At 50.6% G+C, this 15,241-nt stretch overlaps 1 protein-coding gene across 4 annotated transcripts in view; it reads left to right on the plus strand.

Annotated features, from left to right (window-relative positions):
• The window catches only part of LOC125449941 (IQ motif and SEC7 domain-containing protein 2), a 220,772-nt gene that overhangs the window by 139,663 nt on the left and 65,868 nt on the right, over positions 1 to 15,241 (plus strand). The window contains exon 1 of one of the 4 annotated variants that reach the window (XM_059643218.1): positions 11,515 to 11,619. The exons of the other annotated variants lie outside the window; for them this stretch is intronic. The gene's annotated coding sequence lies outside the window, so the exon portion shown is untranslated. Of the gene's footprint in view, positions 1 to 11,514; positions 11,620 to 15,241 lie in introns of those variants that run through there. 4 annotated transcript variants of the gene reach the window in all.

Below are 15,241 nucleotides of genomic sequence, written 5' to 3' on the forward strand. Positions count from 1 at the left end.
TCTTTCTCTGCACCGCTCTGTTTCTGTGTGAATTATTCTCTCTCTCTCTCTCTGTCTCTTTGCACCGCTCTGTTTCTGTGTGAATTATTCTCTCTCTCTCTCTCTCTGTCTCTTTGCACCGCTCTGTTTCTGTGTGAATTATTCTCTGTCTCTCTCTCTCTTTCCACCGCTCTGTTTCTGTGTGAATTATTCTCTCTCTCTCTCTCTTTGCACCGCTCTGTTTCTGTGTGAAGTATTCTCTCTCTCTCTCTCTTTGCACCGCTCTGTTTCTGTGTGAATTATTCTCTCTCTCTCTCTTTGCATCGCTCTGTTTCTGTGTGAATTATTCTCTCTCTCTCTCTCTCTCTTTGCACCACTCTGTTTCTGTGTGAATTATTCTCTCTCTCTCTCTCTTTGAACCGCTCTGTTTCTGTGTGAATTATTCTCTCTCTCTCTCTTTGCACCGCTCTGTTTCTGTGTGAATTATTCTCTCTCTCTCTCTTTGCACCGCTCTGTTTCTATGTGAAGTATTCTCTCTCTCTCTCTCTCTCTTTGCACCGCTCTGTTTCTGTGTGAAGTATTCTCTCTCTCTCTCTCTCTTTGCACCGCTCTGTTTCTGTGTGAATTATTCTCACTCTCTCTCTCTCTTTGCACCGCTCTGTTTCTGTGTGAATTATTCTCTCTCTCTCTCTCTCTCTCTCTCTGTGTCTTTGCACTGCTCTGTTTCTGTGTGAATTATTCTCTCTCTCTCTCTTTTTGCACCGCTCTGTTTCTGTGTGAATTATTCTCTCTCTCTCTCTCTGTGTCTTTGCACCGCTCTGTTTCTGTGTGAATTATTCTCTCTCTCTCTCTCTCTTTGCACTGCTCTGTTTCTCTGTGAATTATTCTCTCTCTCTGTCTCTTTGCACCGCTCTGTTTCTGTGTGAATTATTCTCTCTCTCTCTCTCTTTGCACCGCTCTGTTTCTGTGTGAATTATTCTCTCTCTCTGTCTCTTTGCACCGCTCTGTTTCTGTGTGAATTATTCTCTCTCTCTCTCTCTTTGCACCGCTCTGTGTCTGTGTGAATTATTCTCTCTCTCTCTCTCTCTCTCTGTGTCTTTGCACCGCTCTGTTTCTGTGTGAATTATTCTCTCTCTCTCTCTCTTTTTGCACCGCTCTGTTTCTGTGTGAATTATTCTCTCTCTCTCTCTCTGTGTCTTTGCACCGCTCTGTTTCTGTGTGAATTATTCTCTCTCTCTCTCTCTCTTTGCACCGCTCTGTTTCTGTGTGAATTATTCTCTCTCTCTCTCTCTTTGTGTCTTTGCACCGCTCTGTTTCTGTGTGAATTATTCTCTCTCTCTCTCTCTCTGTGTCTTTGCACCGCTCTGTTTCTGTGTGAATTATTCTCTCTCTCTCTCTCTCTTTGCACTGCTCTGTTTCTCTGTGAATTATTCTCTCTCTCTGTCTCTTTGCACCGCTCTGTTTCTGTGTGAATTATTCTCTCTCTCTCTCTCTTTGCACCGCTCTGTTTCTGTGTGAATTATTCTCTCTCTCTGTCTCTTTGCACCGCTCTGTTTCTGTGTGAATTATTCTCTCTCTCTCTCTCTTTGCACCGCTCTGTGTCTGTGTGAATTATTCTCTCTCTCTCTCTCTCTGTGTCTTTGCACCGCTCTGTTTCTGTGTGAATTATTCTCTCTCTCTCTCTCTTTTTGCACCGCTCTGTTTCTGTGTGAATTATTCTCTCTCTCTCTCTCTGTGTCTTTGCACCGCTCTGTTTCTGTGTGAATTATTCTCTCGCTCTCTCTCTTTGCACCGCTCTGTTTCTGTGTGAATTATTCTCTCTCTCTCTCTCTCTTTGCACCGCTCTGTTTCTGTGTGAATTATTCTCTCTCTCTCTCTCCCTCTTTGCACCGCTCTGTTTCTGTGTGAATTATTCTCTCTCTCTCTCTCTCTTTCTCGGCACCGCTCTGTTTCTGTGTGAATTATTCTCTCTCTCTCTCTCTGTCTCTTTGCACCGCTCTGTTTCTGTGTGAATTATTCTCTCTCTCTCTCACTCTGTCTCTTTGCACCGCTCTGTTTCTGTGTGAATTATTCTCTCTCTCTCTCTCTCTTTCCACCGCTCTGTTTCTGTGTGAATTATTCTCTCTCTCTCTCTTTTTGCACCGCTCTGTTTCTGTGTGAAGTATTCTCTCTCTCTCTCTCTCTCTCTTTGCACCGCTCTGTTTCTGTGTGAATTATTCTCTCTCTCTCTCTCTCTTTGCATCGCTCTGTTTCTGTGTGAATTATTCTCTCTCTCTCTCTCTTTGCACCGCTCTGTTTCTGTGTGAATTATTCTCTCTCTCTCTGTCTCTTTGCACCGCTCTGTTTCTGTGTGAATTATTCTCTCTCTCTCTCTCTCTCTCTCTCTTTCTCTGCACCGCTCTGTTTCTGTGTGAATTATTCTCTCTCTCTCTCTCTCTCTTTGCACCGCTCTGTTTCTGTGTGAATTATTCTCTCTCTCTCTCTCTTTGCACCGCTCTGTTTCTGTGTGAATTATTCTCTCTCTCTCTCTCTCCTTGCACCGCTCTGTTTCTGTGTGAATTATTCTCTCTCCCTCTCTGTCTCTTTGCACCGCTCTGTTTCTGTGTGAATTATTCTCTCTCTCTCTGTCTCTTTGCACCGCTCTGTTTCTGTGTGAATTATTCTCTCTCCCTCTCTGTCTCTTTGCACCGCTCTGTTTCTGTGTGAATTATTCTCTCTCTCTCTCTCTCTCTTTGCACCGCTCTGTTTCTGTGTGAATTATTCTCTCTCTCTCTCTCTCTCTCTCTTTGCACCGCTATGCTTCTGTGTGTATTATTCTCTCTCCCTCTCTGTCTCTTTGCACCGCTCTGTTTCTGTGTGAATTATTCTCTCTCACTCTGTGTGTCTTTGCACCGCTCTGTTTCTGTGTGAATTATTTATTCTCTCTCTCTCTCTCTCTCTCTCTCTTTGCACCGCTCTGTTTCTGTGTGAATTATTCTCTCTCTCTCTCTCTCTTTGCACCGCTCTGTTTCAGTGTGTATTATTCTCTCTCTCTCTCTCTCTTTGCACCGCTCTGTTTCTGTGTGTATTATTCTCTCTCTCTCTCTCTCTTTGCACCGCTCTGTTTCTGTGTGAATTATTCTCTCTCTCTCTCTTTGCACCGCTCTGTTTCTGTGTGAATTATTCTCTCTCTCTCTCATCTCTTTGCACCGCTCTGTTTCTGTGTGAATTATTCTCTCTCTCTCTCTCCTTGCACCGCTCTGTTTCTGTGTGAATTATTCTCTCTCTCTCTCTCTCTCTTTGCACCGCTCTGTATCTGTGTGAATTATTCTCTCTCGCTCTCTGTCTCTTTGCACCGCTCTGTTTCTGTGTGAATTATTCTCTCTCTCTCTCTCTCTCTTTGCACCGCTCTGTATCTGTGTGAATTATTCTCTCTCGCTCTCTGTCTCTTTGCACCGCTCTGTTTCTGTGTGAATTATTCTCTCTCTCTCTCTCTCTATCTCTCTCTCTTTGCACCGCTCTGTTTCTGTGTGAATTATTCTCTCTCTCTCTGTGTCTTTGCACCGCTCTGTTTCTGTGTGAATTATTTTCTCTCTCTCTCTCTCTTTGCACCGCTCTGTTTCTGTGTGAATTATTTTCTCTCTCTCTCTCTCTTTGCACCGCTCTGTTTCTCTGTGAATTATTCGCTCTCTCTCTCTCTCTCTCTCTCTTTGCACCGCTCTGTTTCTGTGTGAATTATTCTCTCTCTCTCTCTCTCTGTCTCTTTGCACCGCTCTGTTTCTGTGTGAATTATTCTCTCTCTCTCTCTCTCTTTGCACTGCTCTGTTTCTGTGTGAATTATTCTCTCTCTCTCTCTCTTTTTGCACCGCTCTGTTTCTGTGTGAATTATTCTCTCTCTCTCTCTGTGTCTTTGCACCGCTCTGTTTCTGTGTGAATTATTCTCTCTCTCTCTCTCTTTTTGCACCGCTCTGTTTCTGTGTGAATTATTCTCTGTCTCTCTGTGTCTTTGCACCGCTCTGTTTCTGTGTGAATTATTCTCTCTCTCTCTCTTTGCACCGCTCTGTTTCTGTGTGAATTATTCTCTCTCTCTCTCTCTCTCTTTGCACCACTCTGTTTCTGTGTGAATTATTCTCTCTCTCTCTCTCTGTCTCTTTGCACCGCTCTGTTTCTGTGCGAATTATTCTCTCTCTCTCTCTCTCTCTCTCTTTCTCTGCACCGCTCTGTTTCTGTGTGAATTATTCTCTCTCTCTCTCTGTCTCTTTGCACCGCTCTGTTTCTGTGTGAATTATTCTCTCTCTCTCTCTGTGTCTTTGCATCGCTCTGTTTCTGTGTGAATTATTCTCTCTCTCTCTCTCTTTCCACCGCTCTGTTTCTGTGTGAATTATTCTCTCTCTCTCTCTCTTTGCACCGCTCTGTTTCTGTGTGAAGTATTCTCTCTCTCTCTTTGCACCGCTCTGTTTCTGTGTGAATTATTCTCTCTCTCTCTCTCTCTCTGCACCGCTCTGTTTCTGTGTGAATTATTCTCTCTCTCTCTCTCTCTCTTTGCACCGCTCTGTTTCTGTGTGAATTATTCTCTCTCACTCTGTGTGTCTTTGCACCGCTCTGTTTCTGTGTGAATTATTTTTTCTCTCTCTCTCTCTCTCTCTCTTTGCACCGCTCTGTTTCTGTGTGAATTATTCTCTCTCTCTCTTTGCACCGCTCTGTTTCTGTGTGAATTATTTTCGCTCTCTCTCTCTCTTTGCACCACTCTGTTTCTGTGTGAATTATTCTCTCTCTCTCTCTCTCTTTGCACCGCTCTGTTTCTGTGTGAATTATTCTCTCTCACTCTGTGTGTCTTTGCACCGCTCTGTTTCTGTGTGAATTATTCTCTCTCCCTCTCTGTCTCTTTGCACCGCTCTGTTTCTGTGTGAATTATTCTCTCTCTCTCTCTCTCTCTTTGCACCGCTCTGTTTCTGTGTGAATTATTTTCGCTCTCTCTCTCTCTTTGCACCACTCTGTTTCTGTGTGAATTATTCTCTCTCTCTCTCTCTCTTTGCACCGCTCTGTTTCTGTGTGAATTATTCTCTCTCACTCTGTGTGTCTTTGCACCGCTCTGTTTCTGTGTGAATTATTCTCTCTCCCTCTCTGTCTCTTTGCACCGCTCTGTTTCTGTGTGAATTATTCTCTCTCTCTCTCTCTCTCTTTGCACCGCTCTGTTTCTGTGTGAATTATTCTCTCTCCCTCTCTGTCTCTTTGCACCGCTCTGTTTCTGTGTGAATTATTCTCTCTCTCTCTCTCTCTCTTTACACCGCTCTGTTTCTGTGTGAATTATTCTGTCTCTCTCTCTCTCTCGTTGCACCGTTCTGTTTCTGTGTGAATTATTCTCTCTCTCTCTCTCTCTCTTTGCACTGCTCTGTTTCTGTGTGTATTATTCTCTCTCCCTCTCTGTCTCTTTGCACCGCTCTGTTTCTGTGTGAATTATTCTCTCTCTCTCTCTCTCTTTGCACCGCTCTGTTTCTGTGTGAATTATTCTCTCTCCCTCTCTCTCTCTTTGCACCGCTCTGTTTCTGTGTGAATTATTCTCTCTCACTCTGTGTGTCTTTGCACCGCTCTGTTTCTGTGTGAATTATTCTCTCTCTCTCTTTGCACCGCTCTGTTTCTGTGTGAATTATTTTCGCTCTCTCTCTCTCTCTCTCTCTCTCTTTGCACCGCTCTGTTTCTGTGTGTATTATTCTCTCTCTCTCTCTTTGCACCGCTCTGTTTCTGTGTGTATTATTCTCTCTCTCTCTGTCTCTTTGCACCGTTCTGTTTCTGTGTGAATTATTCTCTCTCTCTCTCTCTCTTTGCACCGCTCTGTTTCTGTGCGAATTATTCTCTCTCTCTCTCTGTCTCTTTGCACCGCTCTGTTTCTGTGTGAATTATTTTCTCTCTCTCTCTCTGTCTCTTTGCACCGCTCTGTTTCTGTGTGAATTATTCTCTCTCCCTCTCTGTCTCTTTGCACCGCTCTGTTTCTGTGTGAATTATTCTCTCTCTCTCTCTCTTTGCACCGCTCTGTTTCTGTGTGAATTATTCTCTCTCTCTCTGTGTGTCTTTGCACCGCTCTGTTTCTGTGTGAATTATTTTCTCTCTCTCTCTCTCTCTCTCTCTTTGCACCGCTCTGTTTCTGCGTGAATTATTCTCTCTCTCTCTCTCTCTCTTTGGACCGCTCTGTTTCTGTGTGAATTATTTTCTCTCTCTCTCTCTGTCTCTCTTTGCACCGCTCTGTTTCTGTGTGAATTATTCTCTCTCTCTCTGTCTCTTTGCACTGCTCTGTTTCTGTGTGAATTATTTTCTCTCTCTCTCTCTCTCTCTCTCTTTGCACCGCTCTGTTTCTGTGTGAATTATTTTCTCTCTCTCTCTGTCTCTTTGCACCGCTCTGTTTCTGTGTGTATTATTCTCTCTCTCTCTCTGTCTCTTTGCACCGCTCTGTTTCTGTGCGAATTATTCCCTCTCTCTCTCTCTCTCTTTGCACCGCTCTGTTTCTGTGTGAATTATTCTCTCTCTCTCTATCTCTCTCTCTTTGCACCGCTCTGTTTCTGTGTGAATTATTTTCTCTCTCTCTCTCTCTCTCTCTTTGCACCGCTCTGTTTCTGTGTGTATTATTCTCTCTCTCTCTCTGTCTCTTTGCACCGCTCTGTTTCTGTGCGAATTATTCCCTCTCTCTCTCTCTCTCTTTGCACCGCTCTGTTTCTGTGTGAATTATTCTCTCTCTCTCTATCTCTCTCTCTTTGCACCGCTCTGTTTCTGTGTGTATTATTCTCTCTCTCTGTCTCTTTGCACCGCTCTGTTTCTGTGCGAATTATTCCCTCTCTCTCTCTCTCTCTTTGCACTGCTCTGTTTCTGTGTGAATTATTCTCTCTCTCTCTCTCTCTTTGCACCGCTCTGTTTCTGTGTGAATTATTCTCTCTCTCTCTCTCCTTGCACCGCTCTGTTTCTGTGTGAATTATTCTCTCTCTCTCTCTCTTTTTGCACCGCTCTGTTTCTGTGTGAATTATTCTCTCTCTCTCTCTCTGTGTCTTTGCACCGCTCTGTTTCTGTGTGAATTATTCTCTCTCTCTCTCTCTCTTTGCACCGCTCTGTTTCTGTGTGAATTATTCTCTCTCTCTCTCTCTCTCTCTCTGTGTCTTTGCACCGCTCTGTTTCTGTGTGAATTATTCTCTCTCTCTCTCTTTTTGCACCGCTCTGTTTCTGTGTGAATTATTCTCTCTCTCTCTCTCTCTCTCTTTGCACCGCTCTGTTTCTGTGTGAATTATTCTCTCTCTCTCTCTCTCTCTTTGCACCGCTCTGTTTCTGTGTGAATTATTCTATCTCTCTCTCTCTTTGCACCACTCTGTTTCTGTGTGAATTATTCTCTCTCTCTCTCTCTCTCTGTGACTTTGCACCACTCTGTTTCTGTGTGACTTATTCTCTCTCTCTCTCTCTTTGCACCACTCTGTTTCTGTGTGAATTATTCTCTCTCTCTCTCTCTTTGCACCGCTCTGTTTCTGTGTGAATTATTCTCTCTCTCTCTGTGTGTCTTTGCACCGCTCTGTTTCTGTGTGAATTATTTTCTCTCTCTCTCTCTCTCTCTCTCTTTGCACCGCTCTGTTTCTGCGTGAATTATTCTCTCTCTCTCTCTCTCTCTTTGGACCGCTCTGTTTCTGTGTGAATTATTTTCTCTCTCTCTCTCTGTCTCTCTTTGCACCGCTCTGTTTCTGTGTGAATTATTCTCTCTCTCTCTGTCTCTTTGCACTGCTCTGTTTCTGTGTGAATTATTTTCTCTCTCTCTCTCTCTCTCTCTCTTTGCACCGCTCTGTTTCTGTGTGAATTATTTTCTCTCTCTCTCTGTCTCTTTGCACCGCTCTGTTTCTGTGTGTATTATTCTCTCTCTCTCTCTGTCTCTTTGCACCGCTCTGTTTCTGTGCGAATTATTCCCTCTCTCTCTCTCTCTCTTTGCACCGCTCTGTTTCTGTGTGAATTATTCTCTCTCTCTCTATCTCTCTCTCTTTGCACCGCTCTGTTTCTGTGTGAATTATTTTCTCTCTCTCTCTCTCTCTCTCTTTGCACCGCTCTGTTTCTGTGTGTATTATTCTCTCTCTCTCTCTGTCTCTTTGCACCGCTCTGTTTCTGTGCGAATTATTCCCTCTCTCTCTCTCTCTCTTTGCACCGCTCTGTTTCTGTGTGAATTATTCTCTCTCTCTCTATCTCTCTCTCTTTGCACCGCTCTGTTTCTGTGTGTATTATTCTCTCTCTCTGTCTCTTTGCACCGCTCTGTTTCTGTGCGAATTATTCCCTCTCTCTCTCTCTCTCTTTGCACTGCTCTGTTTCTGTGTGAATTATTCTCTCTCTCTCTCTCTCTTTGCACCGCTCTGTTTCTGTGTGAATTATTCTCTCTCTCTCTCTCCTTGCACCGCTCTGTTTCTGTGTGAATTATTCTCTCTCTCTCTCTCTTTTTGCACCGCTCTGTTTCTGTGTGAATTATTCTCTCTCTCTCTCTCTGTGTCTTTGCACCGCTCTGTTTCTGTGTGAATTATTCTCTCTCTCTCTCTCTCTTTGCACCGCTCTGTTTCTGTGTGAATTATTCTCTCTCTCTCTCTCTCTCTCTCTGTGTCTTTGCACCGCTCTGTTTCTGTGTGAATTATTCTCTCTCTCTCTCTTTTTGCACCGCTCTGTTTCTGTGTGAATTATTCTCTCTCTCTCTCTCTCTCTCTTTGCACCGCTCTGTTTCTGTGTGAATTATTCTCTCTCTCTCTCTCTCTCTTTGCACCGCTCTGTTTCTGTGTGAATTATTCTATCTCTCTCTCTCTTTGCACCACTCTGTTTCTGTGTGAATTATTCTCTCTCTCTCTCTCTCTCTGTGACTTTGCACCACTCTGTTTCTGTGTGACTTATTCTCTCTCTCTCTCTCTCTCTTTGCACCGCTCTGTTTCTGTGTGTATTATTCTCTCTCTCTCTCTCTTTTGCACCGCTCTGTTTCTGTGTGAATTATTCTCTCTCTCTCTCTCTCTCTTTGCACCGCTCTGTTTCTGTGTGAATTATTCTCTCTCTCACTGTGTTGCTGTATCTCCCTCTCTGTCGCTTCTGTCTTTTCTCTATTTTGATCCCTCCTGCTGTCCTCTCTAAGCCTCAATCTGATCACCCTTCAGTCTCTGAGAAGATTTCCGGACTGTTCCATTTTCTTTGGTTGTTCTGACCTCTCAGAGCTTGAAATGTCATGTTGAGGTTGTTGGTGAGTTCTTCTTCTGGAGCACTGTGTCGAGTTGTAGTCACCTTGTCATGGGAAGGATGCTGGTGAACTGGAGAGGTTTCAGGTAAGATTTACCAGGCTGTTGCTGGGGACAGAGGGTTTGAGTTATATGGAGAAGATGGATTGGCTGGGACTTTCCTCACTGAATCTTAGGTGGTTGAGGGGTGACCTTACAGAAATGTATAAAATAATGAGTGGTATAGACAGGGTACATGGCAGGTGCCTTTTCCCGAGGATTGGGGATTTCAAACTAGGCGACATTTTTAAGGTGGGAGGAGAAAGCTTTCGAAAAGACAGGAGGGACAACTTTTTCACACAACGGATGGTTGGTGTGTGGAATGAGCTTCCAGAGGAAGTGGTGGGTGTGGGGACAGTTACAACGTTTAAAAGACACATAGATAGGAAAAAGTTTGGAGGGACATGAGCCAGGAGCAGGCAGCTGGGACTAGTTTAGTTTGGGATCATGATTTGGATAGACTGGTTCGACTGAAGGGTCTGTTTCCATGCTGTATGCCTCTATGGCCTTCTCCAGTGCCTCTGTATCCTTATTACGATATGGAGCCCTCAACTGTGTACAGCATTCCCAATGGGATATGGAGAATGGAATTGTATGTGGTATTCACAGTGGAATGTGGAGCCTGGAACTGTGCATGGTATTCCCAGGTGGATATTGACACTGGAACGGTGCACGTTATTGCCAACAAGATGTGGAGGTAGGAAACATGCAGAGTATTCCCAGTGGGATAGAGTGAGGGGACTGTGTAAGTGTTCCCAATAGGATGTGGAGACAGGATTGGTGTACACCTCTCCCAGTGGAATACAGAGACAGGAAGTGGAATGCAAAGATGGAAACAGTGTGCAGTTTTCCCAGTGGGATGTGGACTCAGGAAAGATGTACAGGTTTCCAGTGAGTTACAGAGATGGGAAGTGTACAGTATTCCCAGTGAAATGTAGAGACCAGAAAGATGTACAGTTTTCCCAGCGGAATACAGAGACAGGACTGAGGTACAGTATTCCTAGTGGGATCCAGAAACAGGAATAGTGTCTACTTTCCCCAATGAGATACAGAGACGGGCACAGTGTCCAGTTTTCCCAGTGAGAAAGAGGCCGGAATGAATTACAGTTTTCCCAGGCAGATGCGGAGACAGGGAAGATGCACAGTTTTTCCACTGGAATACAGAGGTAGGAACCATGAACAATTTACCCAGCAGGATACAGAGATCGGAATGATGTAAGGTTTTCCCAGTGATATAGAGAGACTGGAGTGGTGGGATGCAGAGACAGGAAAGGTGTACAGTTTTTCCTGTTTAATACAGAGATAGGAACGGTGTCCAGTTCTCCCAGTGAGATGCAGAGACGGGAACAATGTACAGTTTTCCCAGTGGGCTACAGAATGGGCACATGTACAGTTTTCCTGGTGGGATGCAGAGACAGGAATGGTGTCCAGTTTTACCAGTGGGATACATGGACGGGAACGTTCCCTCCGCACTGACCCTGAGATGGTGCCCGCTCCCTCAGTGCTGATCCTGTGATGATGCCTGTTCCCTCCGCACTGACCCTGAGATGGTGCCCGCTCCCTCAGTGCTGATCCTGAGATGGTGCCCGCTCCCTCAGTGCTGATCCTGTGACGATGCCTGCTCCCTCAGTGCTGATCCTGTGACGATGCCCGCTCCCTCAGCACTGACCCTGTGACGATGCCCGCTCCGTCTGCACTGACCCTGAGATGGTGCCCGCTCCCTCCGCACTGACCCTGAGATGGTGCCCGCTCCCTCAGTGCTGATCCTGTGACGATGCCTGCTCCCTCAGCACTGACCCTGTGACGATGCCCGCTCCCTCAGCACTGACCCTGTGACAATGCCCGCTCCGTCTGCACTGACCCTGAGATGGTGCCCGCTCCCTCTGCACTGACCCTGAGATGGTGCCTGCTCCCTCAGCACTGACCCTGTGACAATGCCCGCTCCGTCTGCACTGACCCTGAGATGGTGCTCGCTCCCTCTGCACTGACCCTGAGATGGTGCCTGCTCCCTCAGCACTGACCCTGTGACGATGCCCGCTCCCTCGGTGCCGGGATACGTGACAGGTCTGTAATCTCTGCAGTGGGGTCTTGTAGGGATGACCCCTGGAAGATGAGTTTCTGGAGCTCCAGCTGTATGTGTGCCCATGTGGTGTGAGCTGTTGACAGTCGGTGTGCCTTTCTCCACTCCCGAGCTGTACTGTCGTCCTGCTGCCTCGAGGTCCCTCTCATCTCACAGCCATGGCTCTGGTTAACCCTCAGAAACCACAAACCAACGCCCAACCTTCCTCCCGAGGACAGCTGAAGAGAAGCTGTCATTTCCTGCAGTGTCTTACAGTGCCTGCTGTTCAGAGACACACCGGCCTGTGACAGCGAGTGAAGCCAGCATTCCCTCTTGCTTCAGGTGAGGAGACTGTGCCTACTGAGCAATGTCAATGTGGTTCCCCACACCCCCCCCCACCCCCCGCCCCCTGCAAGGCAGCCCACCTTCCTCCGCCTGCCACAGATATTCACAAACCGCGTCAAGGCGAGGTGGGAGGGGGATGGGTCAGACTGTGAGAAGCTGTTCCGGGGAGGGCAAGGGAGATCACACAGCGCCAACAGGCATCAAACAGCACGAACATTCAGAGCTCAGGACGCAGGTTGCAACACCGCGCTGTCGGAGGGTCAGTGCTGAGGGAGCGGGCACTGTCGGAGGGTCAGTGCTGAGGGAGTGGCCACTGTCGGAGGGTCAGTGCTGAGGGAGTGCGCACTGTTGGAGGGTCAGTGCTGAGGGAGCGGGCACTGTCGGAGGGTCAGTGCTGAGGGAGCGGGCACTGTTGGAGGGTCAGTGCTGAGGGAGCGCCGCGCTGTCGGAGGGTCAGTGCTGAGGGACCGCCGCACTGTCGGAGGGTCAGTGCTGAGGGAGTGGCCACTGTCGGAGGGTCAGTGCTGAGGGAGCGGGCACTGTCGGAGGGTCAGTGCTGAGGGAGCGGGCACTGTTGGAGGGTCAGTGCTGAGGGAGCGGGCACTGTCGGAGGGTCAGTGCTGAGGGAGCGGGTACTGTTGGAGGGTCAGTGCTGAGGGAGCGGGCACTGTCGGAGGGTCAGTGCTGAGGGAGCGGGCACTGTCGGAGGGTCAGTGCTGAGGGAGCGGGCACTGTCGGAGGGTCAGTGCTGAGGGAGCGCCGCACTGTCGGAGTGTCAGTGCTGAGGGAGTGGGCACTGTTGGAGGGTCAGTGCTGAGGGAGCACCGTACTGTCGGAGGGTCAGTGCTGAGGGAGCGGGCACTGTCGGAGGGTCAGTGCTGAGGGAGCGTCGCACTGTCGGAGGGTCAGTGCTGAGAGAGTGGGCACTGTTGGAGGGTCAGTGCTGAGGGAGCGCCGTACTGTCGGAGGGTCAGTGCTGAGGGAGCGGGCACTGTCGGAGGGTCAGTGCTGAGGGAGCGGGCACTGTCGGAGGGTCAGTGCTGAGGGAGCGGGCACTGTCGGAGGGTCAGTGCTGAGGGAGCGGGCACTGTCGGAGGGTCAGTGCTGAGGGAGCGGGCACTGTCGGAGGGTCAGTGCTGAGGGAGCGGGCACTGTCGGAGGGTCAGTGCTGAGGGAGCGGGCACTGTCGGAGGGTCAGTGCTGAGGGAGTGGGCACTGTCGGAGGGTCAGTGCTGAGGGAGCGCCGCACTGTCGGAGGGTCAGTGCTGAGGGAGTGGCCACTGTCGGAGGGTCAGTGCTGAGGGAGCGGGCACTGTCGGAGGGTCAGTGCTGAGGGAGCGGGCACTGTCGGAGGGTCAGTGCTGAGGGAGCGCCGCACTGTCGGAGGGTCAGTGCTGAGGGACCGCCGCACTGTCGGAGGGTCAGTGCTGAGGGAGCGGGCACTGTCAGAGGGTCAGTGCTGAGGGAGCGGGCACTGTCAGAGGGTCAGTGCTGAGGGAGCGGGCACTGTCGGAGGGTCAGTGGTGAGGGAGCGGGCACTGTCAGAGGGTCAGTGCTGAGGGAGTGGGCACTGTCGGAGGGTCAGTGCTGAGGGAGCGGGCACTGTCGGAGGGTCAGTGCTGAGGGAGCGGGTACTGTCGGAGGGTCAGTGCTGAGGGAGCGGGCACTGTCGGAAGGTCAGTGCTGAGGGAGCGGGCACTGTCGGAGGGTCAGTGCTGAGGGAGCGCCGCACTGTCGGAGGGTCAGTGCTGAGGGAGTGGGCACTGTTGGAGGGTCAGTGCTGAGGGAGCACCGTACTGTCGAAGGGTCAGTGCTGAGGGAGCGGGCACTGTCGGAGGGTCAGTGCTGAGGGAGCGTCGCACTGTCGGAGGGTCAGTGCTGAGGGAGTGGGCACTGTTGGAGGGTCAGTGCTGAGGGAGAGCCGTACTGTCGGAGGGTCAGTGCTGAGGGAGCGGGCACTGTCGGAGGGTCAGTGCAGAGGGAGCGGGCACTGTCGGAGGGTCAGTGCTGAGGGACCGGGCACTGTCGGAGGGTCAGTGCTGAGGGAGCAGGCACTGTCGGAGGGTCAGTGCTGAGGGAGCGGGCACTGTCGGAGGGTCAGTGCTGAGGGAGCAGGCACTGTCGGAGGGTCAGTGCTGAGGGAGTGGGCACTGTCGGAGGGTCAGTGCTGAGGGACCGCCGCACTGTCGGAGTGTCAGTGCTGAGGGAGCGCCGCACTGTCGGAGGGTCAGTGCTGAGGGACCGCCGCACTGTCGGAGGGTCAGTGGTGAGGGAGCGGGCACTGTCAGAGGGTCAGTGCTGAGGGAGCGGGCACTGTCGGAGGGTCAGTGCTGAGGGAGCAGGCACTGTCGGAGGGTCAGTGCTGAGGGAGCAGGCACTGTCGGAGGGTCAGTGCTGAGGGAGCGGGCACTGTCGGAGGGTCAGTGCTGAGGGAGCAGGCACTGTCGGAGGGTCAGTGCTGAGGGAGCGGGCACTGTCGGAGGGTCAGTGCTGAGGGAGCGCCGCACTGTCGGAGGGTCAGTGATGAGGGAGCGCCGCACTGTCGGAGGGTCAGTACTGAGGGAGTGCCGCACTGTCGGAGGGTCAGTGCTGAGGGAGCGGGCACTGTCAGAGGGTCAGTGCTGAGGGAGCGGGCACTGTCGGAGGGTCAGTGCTGAGGGAGCAGGCACTGTCGGAGGGTCAGTGCTGAGGGACCGCCGCACTGTCGGAGGGTCAGTGCTGAGGGAGCAGGCACTGTCGGAGGGTCAGTGCTGAGGGAGCGGGCACTGTCGGAGGGTCAGTGCTGAGGGAGCGGGTACTGTCAGAGGGTCAGTGCTGAGGGAGCGGGCACTGTCGGAAGGTCAGTGCTGAGGGAGCGGGCACTGTCGGAGGGTCAGTGCTGAGGGAGCGCCGCACTGTCGGAGTGTCAGTGCTGAGGGAGTGGGCACTGTTGGAGGGTCAGTGCTGAGGGAGCACCGTACTGTCGGAGGGTCAGTGCTGAGGGAGCGGGCACTGTCGGAGGGTCAGTGCTGAGGGAGCGTCGCACTGTCGGAGGGTCAGTGCTGAGGGAGTGGGCACTGTTGGAGGGTCAGTGCTGAGGGAGAGCCGTACTGTCGGAGGGTCAGTGCTGAGGGAGCGGGCACTGTCGGAGGGTCAGTGCTGAGGGAGCGGGCACTGTCGGAGGGTCAGTGCTGAGGGAGCGGGCACTGTCGGAGGGCCAGTGCTGAGGGAGCAGGCACTGTCGGAGGGTCAGTGCTGAGGGAGCGGGCACTGTCGGAGGGTCAGTGCTGAGGGAGCAGGCACTGTCGGAGGGTCAGTGCTGAGGGAGTGGGCACTGTCGGAGGGTCAGTGCTGAGGGACCGCCGCACTGTCGGAGTGTCAGTGCTGAGGGACCGCCGCACTGTCGGAGGGTCAGTGCTGAGGGAGCGGGCACTGTCAGAGGGTCAGTGCTGAGGGAGCGGGCACTGTCGGAGGGTCAGTGCTGAGGGAGCAGGCACTGTCGGAGGGTCAGTGCTGAGGGACCGCCGCACTGTCGGAGGGTCAGTGATGAGGGAGCGCCGCACTGTCGGAGGGTCAGTACTGAGGGAGTGCCGCACTGTCGGAGGGTCAGTGCTGAGGGAGCGGGCACTGTCAGAGGGTC

The sequence above is a fragment of the Stegostoma tigrinum genome, chromosome 49, assembly GCF_030684315.1.
Source record: "Stegostoma tigrinum isolate sSteTig4 chromosome 49, sSteTig4.hap1, whole genome shotgun sequence".
Classification (NCBI taxonomy): Eukaryota; Metazoa; Chordata; class Chondrichthyes; order Orectolobiformes; family Stegostomatidae; genus Stegostoma; species Stegostoma tigrinum.